Consider the following 25,349-nt stretch of genomic DNA (forward strand, 5'->3'; position numbering starts at 1 on the left):
GGTCTCGGCCTTCTGAAGATGTCTGGAAGCCATCCTATGCCTCACAGTTCCCGTCTGCAGCTCTATGGAAGCTACCCAAACAGAGACCCAGCTTCCTTTGGCTATTTGATGAAGGACAGAGCCTCCCAGGTCTCCAAACAGACCTCCTTCTCTCCAGAACACAAACACCAACATAGTTTGGGTGCATCTCTCATCGCAATTCCTTCACACAGCGAGCCAAGTCCAACACGTCTTATCAAAAATCTGTATATCTCTGAAGGCATTAATTCAGAGTCCAGCCTGTAGGACCTTTGGTGACAGGTGAGGTTAAAAGGAACCCAGGACAATGGAAACCAGTCCCCCTCCCCTGGCAGGCTGCACAGTACACTTGATATGCATACGTGAAAATGTGATAATAAAGATGACTCATTTTGTGCAACAACTAAATGCTAAAATAAACACGTAAAGAAATAAAAGAAGTAGACACAGCTTGGTAGGTGCTCTTCTAGTAACTCTGTGTTTAAGAAGCACCCTCCCCCGCCCCCCCACACACACAAATAACAATTATTTTATTTGCCTAGTAATCCAGTGAGTCAGAAGTCTGGGTGAGGCTTAGATAGACAATTCTGAATCGGAGCCTCTCACAGAGTGGCATTCAGATGTCCCCACAAGTGCTGTGGTCATGTGAGAGCTCAAGTGGTCTGGCTGCCAGCCACGGCTCACACAGACGGCTGGCACTTAATGTTCCTGACAGCTGGCTGCACAACAGTGTCTGAGCCCACGGCCTCTGCAGGGTGGTCAGGACTCTTACGCAAAGGTGGTGTCTTCCAGAATAAAGTGTCCCAAGGCACCAGCCGGTGGCTTTGATGACCTTAGCTCCACTGTCACATCTGCCATGTTCTATTAATTGGAACAACCACTACACCTACCTACCCTGATCCAGGAGGAGGGAGGAGTCTCAGGCTCCCCACCTTTCAATGGCAGAGTACCAGGAAGGTTAGAGACACATTTATATTTTATACAGGTAACATTATACACACTGAACAAGTTGTATTTATGTATTAGTAAATATATGTGCTCACACATAGTGTATCTACATACATATATATGTAACAGTGATTAAAGAAAAGGGGGGGCATAAATTTGAAAAAGATCAAGAGTGGGTACATGGGAGGGTCTGGGGAGAGGAAGGAGAGGGAAAAATGATGACATTATATTATAATCTCCAATTTTTAAAATAAATAGTCACATTGTTAGAAAAAAATCAGTAGGATAGGGACTGTGTGTATAGCTCGATGATAAGAGTCTTACCTAGAATCCACCAGTAAAAGGCTTGGAGCATGGCTGAGCAGGACAGCGCCTGCCTAGAATCCCCCAGTGAGGGCTTAGTGGCAGAGTTCTGTTTCTGCAAGCACCAACTGACCTGGCTACCGCCGCCCCTCACCTGGGTTGCCTTTAATTCAGTAACCAACCTCCTATGCTCCACTCCTAGACTGCACCGCCACCATCACCAAGACCGCAGAGCCAAAGGAGAGAAAGAGAATATTACCTGGGAAGGGCTGGAACCGAAGGAAGTGTTCTAATCTCTCTTCCTACGAAGCCATATTGATCTCTTACCCCAAACCAAGGTGCGTTAGCTGTTAAGTTAGAGCCTCCAGAATGTTCAAGAAGCCTACACTTCAAGATACTGAAGGGCCTTGACTGTCAACTTGATAGGACTGGGAAACACCTAGAACTGAGAAGCACACCTCTGGATACTTCTGTGATCAGGACAAACCACAAGCTTTGGCTTAATCAGTAAATTACTCCCTTGATGAAACTACAACATGATGGCATTATTGAAGATGGTGGAAAGTAGGGAGTAGGCTTATTTGAAGGAATTAGGCTATGGGGGGGAGGGGTCATGTTCATGGGCAGTCTATCTTGCTTTGGTTACTTCCTGTATTCTGTTTCTCTGCATTCTGGCTGTCATGATATGAGTTGGTCCATACTCTCAGACCCTCTCCACCATAGTGAATGATACCCCTGAAACCCTGAGCCAAAATAAACATCTCTTCTCTTCAGCTCTTTGGAGTAGAGTATATTGGTCACACTTCAATAAAAGTAACTAACACGCTAAGACCCTTCCAGTAGTTTCACTGCTCTTTTGCAGATACTTAGAGATATTTCCTGCCCATCCACGCAAAATGATAAGCAGAGCCTTCGTGGATATCAAACATGAACACCTACATAATGTGGCTGCTTGTTAGAAAGAATTCTCATTTCTAAGTGGCACTTCAGGTCATCATAAGAGGTCATAGACTTAATTGTATCCTGTTAACAGCCTCTGGATGCTTTAGCAGAGTGGCTGTTGTTGCCAAATTGTCCCCCTTGAGGATGAAGGGCTCACACCATCCAGTGCTCTAAATCCCCGCCTCCCCTGAAGCCACGGGTACTGGATGAGTTGCTCTGTCCTCATCTAAGCACTGGCTGGGAGCTTTGGGTTCGAATCCTGTGCGTTTTCAGTCACGGCTTCTGGGAGGCAGATGCAGGCAGATCCCTCGCGCTCTCGATGGCCAGCCAGCCCAGCCTAATCGCTGTGTTCCAAAACGGTAAGAAACTCTGTGTCCAAAGCCAAGGTGGAGCCTGCAGAATGACTCTGTGGTAGGAATACAAGTTTGGACCTGAACTCCATCCCTCGAACCTATGTATAGGGTTGGAAAGGGAGAATCCATTCCACAAAGCTGTGTACTAAGTTCTGCACTCATGCCACAGCACGCACTTCTACACATACACATCACACATACATACATACACACATGTATACATTCACACAAATACATACACACATGCACACACAGTCAAGCATACACACAGACACAAACAGACACTTGTGCACACCCACACAGGCATATACACACAAACACACACACTTCCACATAGGCACATACATACACACACATACATACATACAAACATACATATGCATACACACATACAGACACACATAAACATATACACATAAACAACAACAAGAACAACAATAATAATAATAAACAAATGTTTAAAAAACAAGATCAATAGCACCAAAAAATGACCAATTTTCCTCTGGCTTATACACATACACACACAGTGAGATACATGTGTGTCTAACATACACACATGCACATACATGAACACACACACACACGCACTTTCACCCAAAATTAGTTCTTCAAGAAGTAGGGTGGTGGTGTTCATTTGTATCTCAGCACTTGGGAGGCTGAGGAAGGAGAAACCATGAGTGTGAGGACAGCCCTGGCTACATAGTGTGACCTTGTCTTAAGAATAATGATAACTCATTCAATCCTATTTTAAGCACTTTGTTCTCAGAAGGAAGCACCACACGGGCAAAGCCCTGGTAAATTAAGAAAGGTTAGCCAACGTGCAAGGATTTTGACAAAAGGGAAGCTCAGTACAAATTGCCCTCCCAGATCTTAACATGCACACAGTGAAATGTACATTGAATAAGGAAAGTAGGTCACGGGAATGATATAGAAATGACCTAAAAACATGAGCCCCACTGAGAAGCCGGAGGCCTTTTTCTCTTTTAATTAAGTGGCATGGTTCAGACATTCTGTCCAATCAAACACAGCTGCACATTCTGTCCCCTGTACCTAAAGCACATGACAGTATTTAGGCATGCTCTTCATCCAACCCTGTATATGGAATCAATCTAGAATTATTTTTTAAAGAGGATTTGAGTGTAGCGCAGCATGCAAAATGCCTGTGCCGGGAATTTAATAGCATGTGAGAGCACACGATGTATAAACAAGTCTAGGAGAAAAACACTTCCCACCGTGTCCTGGGAGAACAGTGAGATGACACAAGCCACAAGTTCCTCCCCCCCCCCCTTTCTCTCTCCTGTGTGAAAGACGAGAGGCACTAACATTTTTGCATTAGCTACTAAAACTTTCTTTCTTGGGAAGTTTGTGTGTATATGTGTGCAAATGCGTGCATATTCACATGTGTGCAGGTACGCATGCACATGGAAGCCAGAGAGCAAGCTCAGCAGCTATCATCTCTCAGTCACCATCCACCTTGTTTTTTGAGATAACATCTCTCATTGGCCAGAAACTCATTACTCGTTGAGTTTTCCGGGCTGGCTGGCCAGAGAGCCCCAGGAATCTCCCTGTATCTTCCTTTCCCTCCTAACAATGGAATTACAAGCATGTACCACCACGTCTGGCATGCATACGTGTGTGCGTGCATGCATGTGTATATGCATATGTGCGTGCCTGTGTGTACATGTGTAGAAACACATGTGTGCTCTTGCATGTAGAGGCAGAGTCTATCAGTGAACATAGAATTCATCAATTTAGCTAAATAGGCTTGTTTTGTGAACTTGGGAGATCTGTAAGTCTCTGCCTTCCTTTCCCACCCTTCCCCCTACCTATCTCAAACAGTGGGGTTACTAATGTATGCCTCCACCATGCCTACCTAGCTTTTACGTGGGTGCTAGTAATCGGAACACAGGTCCTTATGCTGTGCATCTCCTCAGCCCACACACATTTTGTTTGTTTTTGTTTTTAACTTGGGTTTTGGGAATCAAACTCAGATTATCATGCTTGCAAGGCAAGAACTTTACTGAATGAGCCATCTCCTCAGCCTTGGGGTGGTGTGTGTGTGTGTGTGTGTGTGTGTGTGTGTGTGTGTGTGTGTACACACGTGTGCCTGTGTTGGGTTTTGTTTGTTTGTTTGTTGTTTGTTTTTAGTTTGGAGTTCTGGTTTGTTTTGTTTAAGACAACGTCTTACAAATAGCCCAGAGTGATAAGGAACTAGCCAGAATTCCTCTACCTCTACCTTCCAATTTCTGGGATGACCAGTGTGTACCACAATGCCAGATTTTAGATTTTCCTTTTCTTCCTCTCCGTATTCTCTTCTGGACACAGAAAGAAAAATACATTTCAGGTATGATGATCTCATGCTAGAGACAACTCACATATCTTATAAATGCTACCCTCTTTAGTGAAATAGAAGCCCAGTGGGTTTTGGGTTTTTTGTTTGTTTGTTTTTGTTCTCTCTGTGTAGCCTTGGCTGTCCTAGAACTTACTCTGTAAACCAGGCTGGCCTCGAACTCACCGAGATCTACCTGCCTCTGCCTCCTGAGTGCAGGGATTAAAGATGTGCACCACAACCACCCAGCTCCAGTGGGTTTTGAGAACGTCTCCCAATTTACTTTTATTGGTGGTGACAGAATCAAACTGAAAGTCAGCTGAGTGACAGACACTCCAAAAAAAACCAAAAAAACAAAAAAACAAAGCAAGTGTTCACAGAAGACAGCATAAATCCAAGATAGGAGAAAGCGAGAGTCAAAATTTCGGGCAGTCCTGGTGGTATACCTTCAACCCAGTAGTCAGGATGTAGAGGCGGGAGGAACTCTGCAAGTTTGAGGGCAACTTTGGCTTTATAGCCTGTTCCAGCCCAGCCAAGGCTACCCAGAGAGACCCTGCCTCACAAAGATTGGAGAGGAAGATATCTCACCAGGAAAAGAAGCTCCTGAGCCGGCTAGACATGAGAGATCAAGGCAGGTGCCGTCATGCACACATCTTCAATCCCAGCACTCCGGAGGCAGGGGCAGGAGGGTCTCTCTGAGTCCAAGGCCATCTTGGTCTACAAAGAGAATTCAAGGACAGTCAGTTCTGTTACACAGAGAAACTCTGTCTCAAAACAACCAGAGAGAGAGACAGAAAGACACAGAGAGACAGAACGACAGAGAGATAGGCAGACAGACAGACAGACAGAAAGACAGACAGACAGACAGACACAGACACAGAGAGACAGAGACTCTGCCTCCACACACCAGAAAATAGAAGCAACTCTGACTTCTATACATGTGCCCTGGTATGCATGTACCCACATACACATATATTATACACACACACACATGGAATAATAATGAATGAAATTTTTTTTTAATGTTAAGGCTTCGAATGGCTTATCCTCAGTTTAGCTTGGGGTGGTGGTCGACTTTTGCTTTTGTTGCTGTGAGAAACCATTGGCCAAAGTCAACTTGGGGAAGGAGTGTACTTATTTGTTTTGTTTTGGTTTTGGTTGTTTGTTTTTGCTTATCTGCCTAATTGGTTACAGCCCATCATTGAGTGGAGTTAGGCAGGAGCTTAGAGGCAGGAACTGAAAACAGGAACCTAGAGGTAGGAACTGAAGCAGAGACCACTGAGGAACACAGTTCACTGGTTTGCTCAGATAGCTTTTATATAAACCAGGGCCATCTGCCCAGAGATGGTACTGCCCATGGTGGGCTTTCCTATAGACATGACCACAGACCAATCTCATGGCAGCAATTTCTTAACTGGTATATCTAGGTTTGTGTCAAGTTGGCAAAAACTAACCAGCCCAGGTTTTTTTTTAACTCCCAGTTTCTCATAATTAAAAATAAAATATATTAAGTAGACAAGACAATTGGTATGCTCTCAAGAATAAGGAATCTCTAATTTTATTATACTCAGCCTATGAAATTTCAGATTTAAATATTATGAAGCAATATCCGGTAGCATATATTTACCTGAAAGACCACATTAGAATAACAGTGAGTATTGAAATAATAAATCCTAAAAGGTGCCAATATCATTTGAGCACCCCTTATGTCTTGAGGACAAAGGTCATCTTCTTACTCCCTTTGAAGGTAAAACTCAGAAAACAGAACTCAACACACACTTAGAATCTGAGGTTAGCCATACTGGGAACAACTCGCTAAACAAAGGCTTCCAGAAAAAAATCCTGTCTTTTTATCCTTCACCATTTTTTTTTTAATCAAGATAGAGTTAGGCTGTGTAGGCTAGACTTGAACTTAGTTCAACACTCAGTTGAATATTTTATTTTACAGTCAAGGGATCCAGAAGTGAGAAATATTTAATATTTCTCACTGAGTGTGAAAATCACCATGGGAGTCCACTGTTCAGTCACTGATCTCCCCATTGCTTTTCCATCAGTTGTCCCCTCCCCTGCTTTTGGGAATTCTTTGCACTGAGGAGGTTAAAGCAAACTGCTCATTTCAATCCCGAGCTCAGAGTTCAAAGCCCGGGCTTCTTCCAGAAAGGCTTCCCTTTCAATTTTCACTGCATATCACACCATCTCTTCCCTTTCACTACGAGTAATTTCTGGGAAAAGTCTGGGCTTTTTAAGGGGAGCGTAGGGAAGGACACATTCAATGCTTCAAAAGGAGAGAAGTGGGAAATAAAAAGCCAAATTAAAAAAAAAAAAAAAAAACTCACTTGATGAAAATGCCATAAAGCTCAAAAGGGAAAAATATTAATAAACTGAAAAATTCAAAGAGTGGGGAGACAACTTAGTAAAGTGCTTGCTTTGACAGTACAGGGATGTAAGGGTGATAGCCAGAAGCCATGTAAGAAGGCCAGGAGTGATGGTGCACACTGGTAGTCCCAACAGCAGTGACTAAAAGACAGGATCTTTGGAACTCAGTGGCCAGCCAGGCTGGAAATGGCAGCAAGCTCCAGACCAATGAGATACCCTGTCAAAAAAAAAAAAAAAAAACCCAAGGAACAATGCTCCAAATTGTTCTCTAGCCTCTACTCTCGCTAGCGTGTACACGCGTGCACGTGCGCGCGCACACACACACACACCCTGAAATTACAGCTGAAAGTTGGCAATGGAGAAAACTGTCAGTGTGTAGTATGGTCAGCCTGCCCTGACAGTAGTTTGTGGCTGCAGGGGCTGGCCTAGGGCGAGAGAGAACTCTGTTGAGCTCCTAGGACAGCAGCTCTCAACGTGTAGGTCATGACCCCTTCAGAGGGGTCATATCTGATATCAGATATTTACACTGTGATTCATAAAAGCATCAGAATGACAGTTATGAAGTGGCAGTGAAAATGCTTTTGTAGTTGTGGGGGTCGCCACAGCATGAGGAGCTGCAGTAAAGGGTCGCAGCATCAGGAACATTGAGAAGCACTGCTCTAGGATGCTCTAGCTCTTTGCATCCTTGTTAGACCCTCAGTTTTGGCCCGTTATGTTTTGTTCGTAAATGCCCTCACAGGCTCATGCTTTCAGTGCTTGCTTCTCCGGCTGGCAGTGCTGTTTGAGAACGCTGTAGAACCTTCCTTTAAGAGGTAGAGTCTGCCTGGTTGAAGTGGATCACTAGGTGTTGACCTTGAACATGATGGCTTGCACTAGTTTGGATCCAGTGCTTTGCGGCTGGGTCCAAGAGAGATGTGAGGAGCTCCAGAAGATGTTCCAACTACCACAGACCACCACCACCCCCTCCCTGAAGCCATAATGGACTAAAACTTCTTAAACCATATGCCAAAATAAATCTTTTCTTGAATACATTGTTTTCATCAGTTACTATGTTATAGCAACTTCCTCTGAAGTAAAACTCCAGGAAGGAGGGCTAAACCTAATGAGCCTTGGGAAGTAATTCACAAGTCTCAGAAAGTTCCTGAAACTAACAGGATTCACAACATACCTCCCTAAGGTTATGAAAACTATAATAACTACTGGGTAAAAGAGACTTTTTGATCAGCTAACATGGCTGGAGAAACTCCTCCACCAGCCAAACTACTTGCAAGTCCTGAAGGGAACTCTAGAGATGTAGCTTTTGTCAGTAGGCACCCATACCACCGTAGGTTTTTTCAGTAAAAATTCATCCTTGCATCATCCCTTGTGTCATAACTACCTATGTGAGTCACCCCTCACCCATACTCCTTTAAAGTAACCACAATAAACTATTTCGCTTACTAAGTTGGGCTTTGGTAGAATCACTATATTTGTTTGGTTGGTGATTCCTTATATGAAGGTAAGTAGAACATTTGTTCGTGTCTCCCAGGAAAGTCATGTAGAAGCTACATAAAAATAACTAATATGCTCTATTCAAGACTAGGGGTAGAGATTCTCAGCCCCTTAAACTAATGTGTATCTTGGGTGGTTGGCCTACAATCATCTTAAATAGGATGTCTCTGCTTCTCCTCAGTATATCCCTTTGTTCCTGGCCGACTTCAAGTCTCCCAACCACTCTTCAATGTTTTGGCATTTACTGCTAATAAACACACTAATACTTATCATCTGAAAGTTAATGGTACCTTTGAGAGTTTTATGCACATTATTTTTTGCTTGAATTTATGACACTCTCTCCTCTAAATGAAAGATAAATAAATAAAAGCACTTTATCAAATTTATATTGTACTCAAATTCAGCCATTTCTGAATAGGAAACAGACCAGGGACACTTAATTGAGATTAACTCAAGTTGAAACAAAACTTTGTATTTGGGGCTCTGGAAACAGGTCTTTAAGGGCTGCGTCTAACATACAGGATTCCAAGTAAAACACTAGACCAGTCACCTCTTTATGGAGGTCTTCTAGATTTTACTTTTGCCCAAAGCACTCAGGCAAGCAAGGCAAAGGTAAGGAGTGGTGCTGATCTCAATTGTAGCCTAATAATTATCTCAGTTTTCAATGTCCTTTTGAGAGTGAAGATCTGACCTAAAAGGCTTATTTAAAAAAGTAAAAGAGAAAGCAGGCTGAGAAGGTTTCCCAGACGTGACATAGACTTTACAAAAGAAACTTCTGGCAAGTTTAATGGAAGCAAATCAGAAACAGATGGAATATGTTTCCTTCAAAATACCCATGGGCTTGAACGCCCAGAAAACACACAAAAAAGTAAAAGGAAACTGTTTTTGCAAAGCCGAGCTTATGGCAGAAACCATGTGTTCTAGTTTCATCTCTTTCGCTGCGATTAAAATATGATCATATATATGTGTGTGTGTGTGTGTGTGTGTGTGTGTGTGTGTGTGTGTGTGTGTGTATAATCATAAGCAAGTTGTGGAAGGAAGGATTTATTTGTTATTTTACTTCTGGGTCATAGATTACTACAGATGGAATTAGGGGCAGGCACCTGAAGTAGAAACCATGAAGGGACACTGCTTGCTCACTTGCAGGTTCATGCTTAGAGAATGTCGCCACCCACAGTGGGCTGGGCCCTCCTGCATCTATTAACAATCAAGACAATCCCTGCAAGAATGGCCACATGCCAATCCGACCCAGGTGATTACTTAGCTAAGACCTGCCTTCTGAAGCGATTCTCTCAACTGTGTCAAGTTGACAGTTAAAGCCAAGTGGGCTGACACAGAAAGCCTGGCCATGTGTGCTTATAGGAGAGGATGGAAAGGTGGTGAGGAGGCCTGCCCATGTTAATGCTAACAGTCTCCCTTCCTGAGCCCCTTTGGGGAGGATAACAAGGAAATGGATGATTCTGTGCTAGCTCAAGAGGTAGGTCACAGAGTCCTCATTAGGTGGAACTTGAAGATCCCCGAATTCCTCCTCCTATCCTGTCTGGGAATTCTGGCTACAGGTCTACAAAGATGAATAATTGGCAACATGATCAGCCACTTCACACTCTTGCTGCCGTGACTTCCCAATCGTGATGGACTTGACTATACCTTCAAAGTCAAGTTGCTTTTGTCTGGTATTTCGTCATAGCAAAATGATAAGTAACTGATATATCAGAATAGCCCCATGGTCCCCCTTACTCAGCATCCCAGCCATTGAGATTATAGAGGTATGCCACTGATTCCAGTTTTTTGTTTATTTTTTTATTTTTTTGATAGTTGGGGCTGGAGAGATAAATCAGAAATAAAGACTATTTACTGCATAAACATGAGGCCTGGAATTTGGAACTCAACACCCACATAAAAAACCAGACATTCCATGCATGCCTGTAATCCCAGCATTTGACACATAGAAACAAGAAGATTAGGAGTTCAAAGCCATCCTCAGCTACAGAATCAGTTTCAAGCCAGCCTGGTTAATCTGTATTCAAAGAAAGGGGGTAAACTGGGCATGGTAGCATACGCCTTTAATCCCAGCACTCCGGTGGCAGAGACAGGTGGATCGTTGTGAGTTCGAGGCCAGCCTGGTCTACAAAGCGAGTCCTGGACAGCCAAGGCTACACAGAGAAGCCCTGCCTCAAACAAACAAAGAAACAAACAAAAAAGGGGCCGAGGGAGTTGGGGCTAGGAAGATGGCTCAGTTGCTAAATGTCTTGACATGCAAGCATAAAGACCTAAGTTTGGATCCTCAGACTCCATATTAAAATGCTAGGTGTGATGTCACATGCCTGTAATCCCAGAGCTTGGCTAATAAGTGGTGGGGGTTGGGGAGTATAGAGACAGGAGGATCCCTAGGGTTTACTGGCCAACTACCATAGTGAAATCGACAATTTCCAGGTAAAAATTAGAGACTCTGACTCAAAACAAAGGTAGAGAATGACTAAAGGAGACACCTAAGGTTAACCTCAGGCCTTCACATGCATGTGGGGACACACACACACACACACACACACACACGCTTCTTCTATTGAGGCCAGGAGTTGACCTACCTAGGGTGGAGAGAGAATAAAGGACAAAAACAGACACACAGACAAGCTGGGATCAAGTGGACCTTGTGCACTCTGATGTAGTGGTGCCTGTTAGGAGTCCTACTGGCCAGCTTCTAGGTTGCCTAGCAACTGCTGACATCATCACCTGCCACCACCAGGTGTGGACCAGGTGTGCTCCAGGTGTCTGCAAGGATAAAAAGGACCTGCCAGCCTTTTGTTTTTCCTCTCTCTCTCTCTCTCTCTCTCTCTCTCTCTCTCTCTCTCTCTCTCTCTCTCTCTCTCTCTCTCCTCTCTCTCCTCCCCCCTCTCTCTTTCTCTCCCTCCTATGCTCTCCTACTGTTTCTCTGCCTCTCTCTTTCTGCCTTCATGGCCCACTCAGGCCCTAACTCCTCTCCACTTCCCTTCCCTCAAATAAATCTCCTTGTACCATATATGTTGCATCGCAGCCTATCTTCATCATGCATTATAATAACACCAACTAGTAAACAACCCAGAATCCCATCCAACTGATTATTTACAACACTGGGAGGTGGAGCAGTAAGGCACATGGTGGTGGAGGAGTTGGTTAGTCTTGGTGAGGCAGCAATCTCAGGTTGCAGTCATCTTGGAGGAGGAAGCTACAGTTGCTAGGTTTTGCCCACACTGTGGGCGCACACACACACATACACACACACACACACACACACACACACATACACACACATACACACACACACACACACACATACACACACACACTCAACCCAAAAGAAAGCTTTCCATCCCTTTGAGCCTCACCCTAGGGGAAGACTCTGCCACTCCCATAGGTCTGGGGTATCAAGGTCTTTGACACGGCCACATCCGTGTCAAACAGTACACATTCACTCAAGGCTTCTTCCACTCCCACACACAAGCACACCCAGGAATCTAAATAAATAAATACTTTTGAGAATATAGCTTGAGGGTTTTTTTTTTTTTTTTTTTCTCCAGTAACCACTTCATTTTGCCTAGGAGCAAGTGAGAGACGGCTTTGTGGTCAAAATGACTGCTGCTGTTACAGAGGGCACAACTTTGTTTCCCAGTACCCATGTCTGGTGACTTACAACCACTTGTAACTCCAGCTCCCAGGCATCTGCCTCTAGCCCTGCCTGTGCGGGTATTTGTACATATATGACATATACATACAGACGTGCGCGCGCACACACACGCACACATACACACACACAAATAAATAAACCTTTAAAAAGTGAGATGTACATTTGTGTTCTCAATAAACATCATTCAATTGCCCTCCATTGAGGCAAAAGCAGTTCCAATTCATACTCCACCCAGTAGCCACTGTCCCAGACTCTGACTACCCCAGCCTGGTATCAAACTCCTGCACTCTGCCCGCCCATTAGGTTAAAAAAAATGAAATCTCATTTGCATTTCTATTTCCATTGTCAGTGCAAAATATGCTCAAATGGGATTAAAGACCTATTTTGCTAAAAGCCTGTTTACTGCTACCAGACACAATCTCTTTAAGAGTCAAGGATGGCAGACTCCCCAGAAAGAAAGAAAAAAAAAACCAACCCTCCAAGCCAGCAGGCATCATCAATCTGTTATCAGGCACTACTGGGAAGCAATTCACCGTGCTTTCCACCTATAAGCCAAGTATTTAAGAGCAGCTTTCTGGACCATAACAGAGAATTCTCAAAGAACGAAAGAAGTATGTGCCGGCTCGCTCTAAGCCAGGCTCCAATTCTGTATAGACGTGCTCTCACGATTCCCCGATGTTTTCATCCAGGAGGCTCTGGGAAATTAAGTGCCTGTCCAAAATTGCACAGATTAAAAGTACCAGAGAGGGCAGGGGGTGTGGCTCAGTTGGTAGAGCCCTTGTCTAGCACGCATGGAGCCCTGGGTTTCTATCCTCGGCGGCGCCGTATAAGCCATGTGTGGTGGTATATGCCTCCCACCCCAGAACCAGATAGGTGGCAGGAGGTGGCAGAGGACGGAGGTGAGTATTAGAGTTCAAAGTCATTCTCAAGTGCGTATGAGTTTGAGGTCAAACCTGGGCCTTGTGTCCAGAAAGAAGGCATAAGATGTCATGCACATAAAGCAAGGCTTGAGTTGCATCACGGCATTCAGAGAGTAGAGGCAAGAGTATACTGTTTTCAGGCCAGCCTGGGCTACATAGTGAGACTTTGTCTTAAACAAAACAAAACAAAAAACAAAAGCAAAAAAAATGCAAATACAAATGGCAAAGGAGATAGTATTACACATAAGTTTCTAGTTCTTTACCCATATTTTGTGCATCACAGAATGCTGCCACTAGCTATGCTGTCACGTTTGATGTCCACTGGCCCAAATCCTGATAGGACAGGAGATGACTTAGGGCTCGTGGGACAACGCATGTAGGCTGGCTTCAGATGCACTGTGGAGCTGAAGATGACCTTGAACTTCTGATCCTCTTGCCTCTATCTCCTGAGTTCCAGGGATGCAGACCTCTACCACCTCCCTCGGTTTAAACACCCTTTTAAACCCCATTTAAACACTCAAACACATAGACGCTCCAGTCCTATATGCAAATGATACAGCATTACATGTGACTTATGAACATCCATTCATGTACTGGGCCTCATTGCTAGAATGTTTATCAAATCTACAACGTGAATGCATTGCATGTAATTATTATGTCCCACTGTGTAGGGAATGACGAGCAAAGTCTAGGCACATTCAGTACAAATGTGATTTCCTTTTCCCTAAAGGGATTCAATCCACAGACATAGAAATCACAGATATAGAGAAAAGGCAGTGTGCAATAGTACTGGATATCTGTGGAGCATCATATACTCCTTGGTAAACGTTCTTCTGAACTAACTAGGCTTGATGACATAAGGCCTTCCTGGATATAGTGAGGTCACTTAGCAAGACCCTGCAACAAAGTAAAAGATAAAAAGAAGGCTTGGAGCATTGCTCAACAGTAGAGTTCTTATGTAGAATTTGTGGCTAGAGTTGTGGTTTAGAGGTAAAAGGCCTACTTAGAATCCAGAGTAAGGAGCTAGCGGTATGGCTCAGCAGTAGAGTACTTTACCAAGAATGCCTCAGTGAGAAGTTGGGGGTGTGACAGTGGAAGAGCACCTGCCTAGAATCTGCCAGTGAGGGGCTGGGGTATGGCTCAGTGGTAGAGCACCTGTCTAGGATCCCCCAGTGAGGGGCTGGGGTGTGGCTCAGTGGTAGAGCACCTGTCTAGGATCCCCCAGTGGGGGACTGGAGTGTAGCTCAGTTATAGAGCCCCTGCCTAGAATCCGCCAGTGAGGGGCTGGGGTATGGCTCAGTGGTAGAGCACCTGTCTAGGATCCCCCAGTGAGGGGCTGGGGTATGGCTCAGTGGTAGAGCATCTGCCTAGAATCCCCCAGTGAGGGGCTGGGGTGTGGCTCAGTGGTAGAGCACCTGCCTAGAATCCCCCAGTGAGGGGGTGGGGGTGTGGCTCAGTGGTAGAGCACCTGCCTAGAATCCCCCAGTGAGGGGCTGGGGTGTGGCTCAGTGGTAGAGCATCTGCCTAGAATCCCCCAGTGAGGGAGTATGGGGCTGTGGCTAAGTGGGAGAATACTTGCCTACAATCCCTCAGTGTGAGGCTGGGGGGGGGGGGGGTGGCAATCTAAGAAACACTACCACAAAAATAAATCTTCCAAATCAGCCTTCCCTTAAGACTAAAAATTGCATTAGCTTATGACTAACTATGGCATCAACTTATAACAGTTGTAATAGCATTCAGTTATAGGCCTAGTGCTGGGGAGTTAGAAGCAAACAGTTCCCTGAACTACTCAAAGGCAGGTCATCACAGCCAGTGAGACACTTTGTCAAGAGAATAAAACAATGTTCAGGGACCGTCACAGAGGACTGGGTAGAAAGAACATACAGGTGGAGGACAAGGAAGAAGAACACTAAGAAATGCTGGCTTTGGGATGTGACACCTACCACTGCTCTCAAGAACTCACTGACGCTGTGGTTGCTTGCACTTGACCTCTACAAGGTCAAGGCAGCAAGGCAGGTCATCATTCCCGCAGGCAGCCCTCACTGGACTCAGTGGGTTACAAAAATAAAGAGGAAGAGGAGAGCAAGAAGTTGGGAAGGGGGTGTGTTAGGGGAATGGGGAGGGGAGGAGAGATGAGAAAGCTGGGGTAGATATGATCAACTTACATTGTATGCATGTATAAAATTGTCAAAGAATTCATATGAGGTTATTGCTTTTTTGTTTTGTTTTAGAAAGGTGGCATGACGGTTGGTTTTTGTCAGCTTGCCACAATCTTAGACATATCTGGAAAGAGGGAATTAACTGAGAAAACACTTCCATAAAATTGGCTGTTAGGCAAGCCTGTGGGGCATTTGATTGATTGATGATTGGTGTGGGAGGTCCAAGCTGAACAAGCCACGGGGCACAAGTCAGTAAACAGTGTTTCTCAGTGGTCTCTGCTTCAGTTCCTGCCTCCAGGTTCCTGCATTGAGTTCCTACCCTGACCTAGTGAGAGAGCAGTAAGATGAAATAAACCATTTCCTCCACAAGTTGATTTTGGCCTTGGTGCTTTATCACAACGACAGAAACCTAGCTAAGATAGGTGGATAAAGAGGCTGGAGGAATAGCTCAGCGGTTAAGAACACTGGTTGCTCTCGCAGAGGAACTAAGTTCTATTCCTAGCACCCACATAGTGGCTCACAACCTTCTGTAAACCCAGTCCCGGGGAATCTGATGCCCTCTTCTGGCTTTCAGTGGCACTGCATGCATATGGTGCACCATACCCAACACAAAAGATGAGATGAAGGCAGATTGTGCCTGAGCCATGACAACTGAACACACACACACACACACACACATACACACACACATATGTACACACACACACTCACATGCGTACACACGCATGCGCAAAATAGACTCTATAAAAATAAATTTTCAGAAGCTGGGTGGTGGTGGCGCATGCCTTTAATCCCAGCACTTGGGAGGCAGAGGAAGAAAAATCTCTGTGAGTTCAAGGCCAGCCTGGTCTACAAAGTGAGTCCAGGACAACCAAAGCTACAAAGAGAAACCCAATCTCAGAAAGAAAAAAAAACAAACAAACAAAAAATAAAATAAAAAATTTTCAGGTAGCCAGCATAGTAATCCCTAAAGTGGAGCAACTTCAGGGGGTTGGAGCATGAACTGAGAACTTTTTGCCTCCAACCCTGGAGAAGACAAATACAGAAACTGAGAGTAAGAATTTAGAAGCTTGTATAGCAACTTGACAGAGTAATTTTATATCTTGTTGAGTCTGACAGCAACAACAACAAAAACTTGGGGCTTGTAAAAAAAAAAAAATTGTATGAAAACTGTTAAAGTGAAGATGTGTTTTGACTTGCGGCAAGTGTACACACACTGCATGGGTCAGAGTGATTTGCAATAAGGAAGTCTGGGAATCACATTGTACAGCGGGGAAGGGGGGTGTCCAAGGGGTCTAGCCATACACAGAGATACAAGCTGCAAGGATACATTGTGGATCAACACTATTATGAGCCACAGCTCCTCTACAAAAGGGCTCTGGAAAACTTCAGAGTCCTGCCAGGGTGGCTATCACATGACTGTTGCTATTGGAAGTTGTACTAAAAATATGGAAGATGACTTATTTGGAGAGAAACTTCTATTCGCCATTTTAGGGGGAGAGGAACACAGCAAAAGTCTCGGAGAAGATAATTGGAGAATTATGTCACGTACTACAGAAATCTGTATCCAAAACACTGGGCCAGCCAAATTCCAAATAGCTGTCAAGAATTCCTAAGGATATGCTGTATGAACTAAACCAGACTCTAAAGGACATGTATTGGATGACTCTGCATGCAGAGGCCAGAAGAAGGGGAAGCCAGGGGGGCTGTTAGTCACAGGGTACGGAGTTGCTATTTGGGGAACTGAGAAGGTCTAGAAAGCAACCAATGGGGATGCTTATGTAACCAGGGGAATGCACTTAATTTGCATATGTTTTGTTTCCATAAAGAAACAAGGGCTCCCTATGGTACTGATATGTAATCTTGGGCTGGGGCTGGGGCTAGGGCTCAGTTGGGAGAGTGCTGGCCTAGCATGCACAAAGCCCTGGGTTCCATCCACAGGATCACATAAGATGGTGTGCACCTGTAACGCCAGCAGATGGAATAAAAGTTCAAAGTCATTCCCAGTTACACAGGGCATTGGAGGATAGCCTGGGCTACATGAGACCGTACCACAAGAGAAGAAAAAGCCAGGTATGGTGGCACATGTCTACCAGCACTCTGGGAAGCTGAAGCTGTTTTTAAAAAGTGCAGTCAGAATTACTACAGTGTAAAAACTGCGGCAATTCTGTGTCCTTTGACACACTCCCCATTGGTCATTGGTATCCTATTGAAATTTTTCTCACTTCCGTGCAAAATCCGTCTCCTTGCTGATTGTCTGAGCTGAGTCAGCAGACTACCGTCTGGGTGAGAGCCATCTGAAGACTGCGCGCATTCGGGGAGGGGGATGGCTTAGTTTTGCTTTTCGTTTTGGCTATGGGAGGGTCCCCTTATACAGCATTCCCCCAAACAAATTTCTTGGGGCTGCAGGGATGGGTCAGTGGTGAGTGCTTGCCCCACAAGGGTCTATCTGTATTCCAAGGGTCTGTTTAAAGGCCACGTGGTGTTGACAGCTACCTGTGGTTTCAGGCCTGGAAAGCAGGGACAGGGGATCTCCAGCACAAGGTGGCTAGCCAAAGTAGCCGTATCTACCAGTTCTGAGTTTGATTGAGAGCTCCTGCCTTGGTAAGTAAGGTGGAAGAGCAATTGAAGATATGTATACCAGCACTCTGGGAGGCTGAGGTTGTTTTTAAAAGTACAGCCAGAATTACTACCAGTGTTAATGGGCATGTATACCCACACACTCATATATGTATGTGCACAAACATACATATACATGTGAGAGGCCGCACTCACATTCGCCATTACAAGATGGCGCTGACATCCTGTGCCCCAAACTGGTAAACAAGTAATCTGCGCATGTGCGAAGGAACTTTCCACTTGTTGTGCTCTGCCTCTCCCGTGGCGTCATATCGCCTGATGAGTAACAGCCAATCAGGGACTGACACATCCTAAGCGGAGAACAGTTTCCTATATAAGGGATGGGTTTCTGCTGTTTGGGGTCTCCATTTTACTTGTTGTAAGCTTATGCTCTCCCTCTTAAGACGCATTAAAGCTTTACTGCAGAAGGATCCTGTGTGTGCAGCGTCGTTCTTGCTGGCGAGATGGTAACGCGAGTCACATACACACACATACACACACACACACACACACACACACACACAGTGGGAATCTCTTCTTTTCCCATGATTCGATGCCTTTTCAGACTCCTGTATCTTTTGCCATCTCTCTGGTTCATTGCTACAACAGATGTCCTTGGGGCCAGGAACACGGCACAGATGATAAAAGACCTGTCACATACTGTCTGAGATGTTTCTCCTAGGAACACCCACAACACACATACACATCTACTCACCCCAGAAAGGGAACTCATGTTGGACCAAAGTGTTGATTGTGCCAAGTCTAATTTGGCAAACCAGTGAGATTTTTATTGGCGTCACTAACAGGAGTATGAATGAGAGGTTACTTACAGGAGCAGGCATGACTCAAAGCAGCTCTACCACTGAAAATCTCACCCCAACATGAGTGCCAACACACAAAGCTGCATCCATGGAGCTTTCTGGACAACCTGCAGGTAGCTGAACAGGCCTTAAAATCTCTCTCAGCGTTGGTTATGGCTTCTCTAACCTGGGGGACGCCATGACCACAGCAACTCTTATCAGGGAAAGCATTTAATTGGGGCTGGCTTACAGTTCGAAGGCTTAATCCATTGTCATCATAGTGGGGAACATGGCGGCAGTCAGGCAGACATGGTGCTGGAGAAGCAGCTGAGATGACTACATCCAGGTCCATAGGCAGCAGGAAGAGAGATCCACTGGGCCTGGCTTGGGCTTTTGAAAACTTCGAAGCCCACCTCCAGTGACACACTTCTTTCAACAAAGACACACTTCAACACACTTCCTGATATTTTCATGTACTGTCACTCGCTGGTGGGCAAGCATTCACATCTATGAGCCTATGAGAGCCATTCTCATCCAAACCACTACAGTCCTAGTTAGTATCCTGTGCCTACCACCTGTTCCGGACATGTGGACTTTGTTGACTTCCTGAGTTAATGAGCTTCTCCCAACTTCGACCTAGAAGGAAAGTTTCAGTTCAGACGGAAACTGCTATCCAGTGTCATGCAAGCATGGGGAAAGTAAAGATCCCCAAGTCTCTTTTTTTTTTTTTCTGTTTGGTTGGCCTTTGTCTTGGTTTACTTTTTAAATCCAGGCATGGTGGTATACACTTGTAATCTCAGATCTGGGGAGGTGGTAGAGGTGAGAGGGTCCCCCTGGGGCTCACTGGCCAGCCAGCCTAGCCTACTTGGCCAGACTAATGAGAGATGACTTTGTCTTAGAATACTAGGTAGGAAGCATCTGAGAAACAGTGGAGGTTATCCTCTGACTTCCATATGCAGGCAGAGAGACAGAGAGAGGGAGAAAGAGAGAGACACACACACACACACACACACACACACACACACACACACACACATACACACACATACAAAGAGAGAGACAGACAGAGAGGCAGACACAGAGAGAGAAGGAGAGGGGGAGGTAGAATGAGGGAAGAAAAGAGATATTGGGTGGGAGGGAGGGAAAGGGACGGAGGGAGGGAGGGAGGGAAAGGGACGGAGGGAGAGGGAGGCCAAACTCTTGACCTTCTCTGTGATCTCCCAGATAAGAGTTATAGATCATAAGCAATGACCTCTGCTTTTGGAAAGCAACTTGCAGTGGTTCTCAACCTGTGGGTTGTGATCCCTTTGAGGATCAAACGACCCTTTCACAGGCTCATATATTTTCATATAGTCATCAGATATCCTCCATATCAGATATTTACATTACAATTTATAACCATAGCAAAATTACAGTTATGATGGAGCAACAAAATAATTTTATGGCTGGAGGTCACCACAACGTGAGGAGCTGCATTAAAGGGTTGCAGCATTAAGAAGGCTGAGTACACTGCTCTAATCCAATCCTCTCTTTTCAAAAGCCAGTAGAAGAATTACAGTAAAAGGAAGGAATTCCCCGAGGGGCCTCCTGATGATCCTCACGAATTACACTACTTTGTGCAATCAAAACCCAGCATACAACAGCATCCACTGAGCACTAACCATATTTAAAAAGACTCTATAATAAAAGGGGAGGTGAGGATGTAAGGATGCTCCTTCTTGAAAGAAAGCCTAGAGGACAAAAATGTCATTTTGAAGATAAGAATTGCACCAGGATTTAATGAGGAAAAATAAACACCTTCCAAAGCGAGCCTGGCAGTGCCTGTGAGTCATCCCAGGCACCTGTGCCAAACCCCAGACTGTGCTAATGGTACTTAGCATCCTAATATCCCTAACCAAGTGTAGGGTGAACAATTATCCTTGGCCATAATGCAAAGCAAATGGTCAAGTACAAGTCTATAACCTCTAATCTCCAAAGTCTAAGAGGTCACTTTAATCGTTCTGTGTTTGTGTGTTTATTTTAGCAGCAGTAAAGGGGATTCTTAGCATAGCATCTGTTTGAGAATAAAAAGAACTAACTGAGTAAGGACTTGAGGGACAATAGAGAGCATTAATTTGAGGACTAGATGGAGCAAAATTAGCTTGACCCTTGGAAAGTGTGAGTTGGATGAGACCTATCGATGCATGATTATAACCCATCGACTTGGATTGAAAGCTCAAGATCTACTGGGTTACAAAGTGAATCAAAGCTAGCCTAAGAACTATGCACAACCCTGTCTCAAAAGTAACAGAAAACAAAGGGAAGGGTCATAGCTCAGTGGTAGAACACTTGCCTAGAATCCCCCAGTGAGGGGCTGGGGGTGTGGCTCAGTGGTAGAGCACCTGCCTAGGATCCCCCAGTGAGGGGCTGGGGTGTGGCTCAGTGGTAGAGCACCTGCCTAGAATCCTCTAGTGAGGGGCTGGGAATGTGGCTCAATGGTAGAGCACCTGCCTAGACTTCCCCAGTGAGGGGCTGGGGGTGTGGCTCAGTGGTAGAGCACCTATCTAGTATGTTTGAGGCCCTCCTTAGATTTCAATTCCTACCACAGAAAAAATGTTAAAACATGCAATATTGTGAGTTTGGAGTCAGCCTGGATTATGTGAGACACTGCTGGAAGGAAGAAGGGGAGGGAGAAAGGGAGTGAGGGAGAAAAGGAGGGAGGGAAGGAAGGAGGGAGGGAGGGAGAGTGGGAGGGAAGGAGGGAGGAAAGGAAAAACTTTTATCATATCTCTTTAAGACATCTCAAATCAAGAGCCAAATTTAAAGTTGTTGTATCCCCCCACATACCATAATACAACTTCTCTCCTTGGTCTGTTTCCAATACATGAAAAATGAAATGTTGCTTCCCTCTTCTCTGTATTCTATACAGTCCACTGGGTCCTTTCTTTGACCTCTTCAATCCTTTTGGCTCCTTTCACGCCTCTTTATTCTTCCTTTTACAGGAAGAACATTTAATTAACACATTGGTTTGGTTTGGTCCTGTTTTGAAACAAGATCTCCTTGTACGTCACTGGAGTAGAGGAGTGAAGAACTGAACTCATTGGCCAACCAGCATAGCAAATCATACATGCATACATACATACATACATACATACATACATACATACATAAGAAGAGCTGAGGAGATGGATCAGTGGCTAAGAGCACTTTTTCTCTCAAAGAGGACCCGAGTTCAGTTGCCAGCATCCTTTCAGGATGATTCACAACCAGCTGTAACCCCAGCTCTGGAGAGCTACACTCATACACACGTACCCATACTTCCTCACACATATGTACAACTAGAAATAAGAACAAAGCCTTGAAATAGTAATAATAAGGTAGAGAGCAACTGAATCAGACACACCTGGCATCCACTTCTGGCCCCGACATGCATACAGCATACACGGTTAAACACAAAAGAATAACAGTGATAATAATATTAATTAACCCTTAATATAAGCAACGTAATGTAAACACTAGTATAAATCAGTTCACTTTGTAGATTTTTGAACAAGTTTGTCAGTACAAAATGTATAAAGAGGGAACATGAAATAGTCAGATTTAAGATTTCAATTTTGGTTTTTCAGAGCCCACAAGGACAGGTGATGGCTTGTTCTACACAGGCGTGCAAAAACATTCACAGTCCTAAAGACATTCTCAGAATAGGAGCTCCATGGTCACCATAGGAGATCTCATGCACTGATAAATGTTCTGATAAGAGAGAGTCTATGAAGACAGATAGTGGAGCCCAAGCGCAGGAAACATATAAGACTGTGGAAATGCCACGGTTCCCTCCCCTGGCAGTGATGTGCTTTTGAGAACATAAAGATCAGAGTCAAAATTATGCTAAACCTCTGCTGCCATGGAGCCCCATGGTAGCTCCCAAACCTCATAATTTCATGTGTTTCTTTTCTTCCTCTCCTCCTCCTCTTCCTCCTCCTTCACCTTCCCCCTTTTCTATTTCCTTCTCTTCCTCTTTTAGTACTGTGAATGGGACCCAGGCTGTGTGCATGCTGCCAAGTAATCTCTCTTCCACTGATCCATGCCCCCAGTACTCCTGCCCTCTCTGATCAAGTGCTCTACCACTGAGCCAAGCCTTTAGCCCTTGGTATTTTGAGATAGGGTCTCGCTGTGTAGCCCAGGCTATGCTTGAACTCAAGTCTTCCCCACCCACCCTCCGCTTTGCCCCCAGCCTGAACCTCTCTAGTGCTGGGGTCATAGACACACTGTCAGACCCTTGGTATTTTGAGATAGGGTCTCACTGTGTAGCCCAGGCTACGCTTGAACTCAAGTCTCCCCCACCCACCCCCTGCTTTGCCCCCAGCCTGAACCTCTCTAGTGCTGGGGTCATAGACACACTGTCAGAAAGCCTGACTTTATCCCTCTTCTTTAAAACGCAGAGTTGGAACTTGGCTGGAGTATTTCAAAGACCTGTTACATTTCATACTTCTATAAATCTCTTTCTATGGCCACTGAGACATAGGATGTCTCCTCGCTGTGGAATACTAGGCAGGATCTCAACCTCTCAGCTGTGCCCCCCGCCCAGTCCTTCATGGAAGGCTTCTAGGTAGACACTGTTGATGAGCTATACCCCCAGCCTCTTAACCAGGGATCTAAGCAGGTGCTCTACCGCTGAGACATATATCCTGCTCCTCACTGAGTGGCTGTAGGCAATTGCTCTACCCTTGTGATGCCCAAGTCAGCCTGTACAGCAATGTCTCATGAGATACTTTGCAAGTCCACAGCTTCCTTGGCATCCTTCTTGGCATCTTGTGATTCCAGCAATTTAAAAAGAAGTCTGGGAATGCTGCAGTTTTAGTTTCAGTTACATCAAGCCTAGTTTTATAACCACTGAATAGAAATTTCATCTGCTTCCATTATTTCAAATACATCTGCTACTTGCAGAATAATGCTTTCCATTGGAAATATAGCTCCTACTTGATAATAATGGGTAAAGGTAAGGTAGGGTTTGCCTTACATGCAGTCATCATAGTGAAAGTTTCTTGGAATGCACCTATTGTTTATATATGGAAAATAGCTAGATATGAGCTATGCTTTAATGGCTATATAAATCGCCATACCATACTAAGCTATAATCCTGAGCAAAATATTTGCAATTTTAATTATGCATATACATGTGTGTCTGTGTATGTGCACATGAATGCAAGTATCTGCAGAGACCAGAAGAGGATGTCAGATTGCCTGAATCTGGTGTTTCTGGTGATTGTAACCCACCTGGCATGAGGGCTGGAAACCAAAGTGAGGTCCCCCAGAAGATCAGCACACACTTTCAACTGCTGAGTCAACTTCCCAGCCTTCCAAATCAATCAAATTATTATTTCATGTGTAGATATTTATAGCCAGACCTGGGAGCAGACCTGCATTGCTCAGTCATTTCTATTAGTTTCTTTTCTCATCACTATGACAAAATACCTAACAACAGTAGCTTATGGAAGGAAGGACTTATCTCTGATCACAATCAGGAAGTTGGGTCAGGAACGCTAATGCTCAGCTCATTTCTTCCTTTTTATACAGTCTAGGACCCACCCAACCCCCCCCCCAGCCTATGCAATGGTGCCTCCCACATTCAGGGTGAGTGTAACCAGCTCCTCACAGATGTGCTCAGAGGGCATCTCCTAGGTGCTTCTAGATCCCTCAAGTTGGCTGTCACTATTAACCATCACAGCATGTTTGAATAAGAACCTCACATCTGGGGATACCTTCTAGAAAACACCAGGAAAACTCACACACAGACACACACACACACACACACACACACACACACACACACACACACTCTAATTTCCTGTCTTGCTCTCATTCACTCTTACTCTCTTTACCACTTGAGGAAATTTAAAAAGAACCAATAGGTGTATGTACATCAAAGTCCCCTAAGGAAAATATTTGAATATTTCCCATCTATTTTCTTCTGCTGCTCTTTATGCTGCTCAATGAGAAGAAAGGGAACACTTACATTCATGTCAACACAAAGGCCTCTCCGTCTGTGCGTATCACCTATGAAAGCATTCCGAGATTCAATGTCAAGGTATGTATTATACACACTTTTTTTTCCCTGGGCCATTATCAGCGTTCTTACAACACTATTATTCTTCAGCCCAGCTAATGCTCCTGTCAGAGATTTAGCAACAAGCATGGAAAAATGTCAAACAGTAGGAAAGAAACCTAACTAACTGTTCATTCCAATCCTCAAAGGGGGGACGGGGGTGGGGGGGTGGGGGAAGAAGCCGTGTCATCTTTTATGGAAACTCAGAACCATTCCAGGCTACAGTCCGATGGGTATTTATCTGAGGGCAGAGCGGCAGAACGTCTTATTTGTTTTTCTCTGCACACCTGAGTCCTCTTCTGAATAATGTCTCTTCTTTTTTCTCTCTTGCCAATATACTTAATAAAT

Source organism: Acomys russatus, chromosome 19 (genome assembly GCF_903995435.1).
Source record: "Acomys russatus chromosome 19, mAcoRus1.1, whole genome shotgun sequence".
In the NCBI taxonomy this organism is placed as follows: Eukaryota; Metazoa; Chordata; class Mammalia; order Rodentia; family Muridae; genus Acomys; species Acomys russatus.